Source organism: Pinus tabuliformis, chromosome 9, assembly GCF_031772625.1.
Source record: "Pinus tabuliformis cultivar Carrire ecotype Pingquan chromosome 9, CPIR1, whole genome shotgun sequence".
NCBI lineage: Eukaryota > Viridiplantae > Streptophyta > Pinopsida > Pinales > Pinaceae > Pinus > Pinus tabuliformis.
In genome coordinates, this window is record NC_142307.1 from 1,323,258,412 (window position 1) to 1,323,261,647 (window position 3,236).

The window sequence follows — 3,236 nt, forward strand, 5'->3', positions numbered from 1 at the left end:
TCATGAGTTCTACTTTAACACTTCATTTGCCTAATGTGCAGAAGGAAAAGTAAGGAAATGATTCACATAACACACTTACAAGTACAAAGAGAAACACACCATCAATACATGTGACCACAAGAATCCCAAAAAGGACTGCAAAACCCTGGTCTTCCTTTGCCAAAAATTGCAGAGATACAGTGAGTAATACAATAAGAGCTTCTCCCTCAAGAGATCATCTAACATCTTTCCCTGCCTCTAGGGGTCGAGCTCACTATCCTAGGAGCTGTTTCAACCAATTCTAAACTAAGCACTGAAAACTAGGCAGTCAAAACAACTTGCCTCTATAAACTAGGAAACCAATTCATTCATTTAATTTTCACCTATCTCATGAATGAATCTTCCAGAAGAGATACATAAGTGTAAAAGTGTCATAAATTTACATCATTTACAACAAGAAGGATAAAAATCAACTCCAAAAAGTCAAACACAGTCAAAACTGCGTTTTGCTGAGCTGTAGGCTAAAATCCTGAGCAATTTGCCTAACGGGTCGCGCGCCAAATCCTGACGGGTCGCGCGCCTTTGAGAGCACTTTTGGGGCACTTTCAGGTGTCCAAATGAGGCAAGCGTAGGCTTGTTGGAAAGGTCTGTGAGTCTAATTTCCAACCCAACTGGAATTTCTGAATTTGGTTGTCATTTGCCTCTCCAAAATTGCAATTTCCCAAGACTGCTTTTTGTGTGTCAAAAATGTGGCAGAAAGTCATTTTTTGCTTGTTTTTTTACTTTCAGGAGGCCCAAAACTTCATAAAATCTCTTGGAAATGGGTGAGAATGTGTAAATTTTCATGCCAAATCCAGAAATGCTGAGTTTTTTGAAAATAGAGTTGCCAAGTGAAAGGGTCGCGCGGGGGGTGAGACCCGTTAAGCGGAAAAACTTGTTTTTGCCTTAAAAACCAAAAATCACCCAAAATGCTCAAAATTTCTTGGAATTTGTGCTGGGGCTGAGCTATTTAGTGCCATGCTCCTTCAAAGAAGCCTCGGCCAAGATGTGGAGGGGGTCGGGCCTTTTCCGTCGTTTTAGTGCCTTGGCCAACCTCCTTGGATCTAGCGATTGCAATTTTGACATTTCTCTAAAACCATGACACCTATGCAAAAAGTGAAGGAGGTTTTTCTTATTTGGCATGTTGTGGACAAAAACCTCTCTCAGTTTCCCAAAATTCATTTTTTATTGCTCTGGAACATCATTTGAGTGCGACTTGTCCCGATGTGTGAAACAAGGAAATTTGTCGAAATGGAGCGAAATGAAGGGGATAGGGGGCTTCTAAATTCTTGGGGAAATTTTTGGGAGTGGGGAGGGATGTTAGGAAGCAGGGGAAAGTGGAATCTTAGAGATTGAGCGAGGGGAAGGGGTCCAAAAGGGCAAAACACAGGCCAAACCTAGAAAATTGCCAGGTTGTAGCTAGAAACTAGGGTTTGTGCAAAAATGAGGAATTTGGGGGATCTCAGTGATGGGAAGCATTTGATAAGGTACATGAAGGATAGGGGAAGGTGTATGAACATCAGGAAACAAGTTTTGCCGATGATTTGACCGTCCAGGCGAATTTGCCTTCAAAACCCTAGGAGAGGGAAATGACCTTACCTAGGCGCAACTGAAGCATGGACAAGGTGTAAAATGACTCATTAGACACGGACATGATAATGAAAACCCTATGAATGATGATAGACTCAGCTGAATGATGACATGGACCGACATTTGGACAACTTTAGAAGGAGTGAAAGCAAACCCTAGACCTAATGCCTAGTGACCAAATTTTCCTTGAAAACTCTTTGAAATGACAAAATTTGACCTGGACACTCTGCGACCACTTTGTAAGAGCATATTTGATCACTGGAGGAAGGCTGGAAAGACTAACACTAACAGGAGGTATTTTAGGAGAATTTTTTTTTATTAATTATTGAATATTCAATGACCACAACCAATTATGAGTACCATTCCACAACCCCATAGGGTTTTATCCCACTAACTGGGGTTACTAACTTCAAACATGAATATCTCTCAAACCGTGAAGAATTACTTGGCATGCCATATATCAACGGAAACATATTGACGAGTAGAATCCATCTAGAAGACCCTTGACTCAAAATAGAGTAACTTTTCAAGTCAAAATTCCCATGCAAGATTGGGGTAGCCCCTGGTGCTGCTTGGGTTGACATCAATGAAAACCACTTATCAACACATATTTCATATAAATAAATGGAACAGGGATTATTTTCATCACTTGATATTTTTCACTTATAAAATTGCATACTTGTATTAGATACATGAGAATCCTAGGACAAACTTTTTCACTTGTAGTCTTCTTCATTTGTATTCTCTTTGTCTTAAGCACTAGGGGTCCTAGGAGGAACTTCAAGGGAAGACTGAGGTTAGGGATTTTCCTTAAGGATACAAAGAATCTTAGGGTTTGAGACAAACCCTAGAGGAGAAAACGAATAACTTGGTATTGTATCTCTTGAAAGGAGAAGAGTAGGGATTTGTGGCATTTGGAAACCCTCAAGTTAATTTGTGTTTTTTGTGGGAAAATAGAGGAGTATATGAGTACACTTGTGGAATGCAAGTATTGAAGCTTAGTAGGGAAATTGGTGGAGTGACTAGATTTGGTTAGGTGTGAGTCCTAGTTGGGAGGAGTTGGTGGGTAGGGTTTACTTATGGCTTCCCTAGCTACAGTTTTGGAGCATGACTTGTACAAACTTATGAAAAAATGTGGTATGTACATGTACTTCATATTCTATATATGTGAAGTGTTCTAGATGTCTAAATTTTGTGTACTTGCACATTCTATCTTCATCTTATGTTATCTTCTAGGTTGGGTAGATTATAGAATTGGTTGTGAATGTTGATTTGACATAACATAGACTTGAATTGGTTAAATTATTGAAACATATCTAGAAGATAAAAAAATCATATTTACTATTGCTATAATCTATTATAATACGACATGAATTTCATTGTACCTTTGAGAAATAACTTGGGGTTCAAGATTGATTTAGGGTTTTAAATTTTAATACGATGGTAAGATTTTAAATACACAAGAAATATTAGAGACATTATAAAAATAAACTTATATAAAATATGTTTTTATTATAATTAAATCAACTAATATAATAGGGTTATTCTTTTTTTTATGTCATTGGCTATATAGTTATGTTTTTTTTTTACATTGTTACTAATTTATTTAACAATATACAATTAGCACT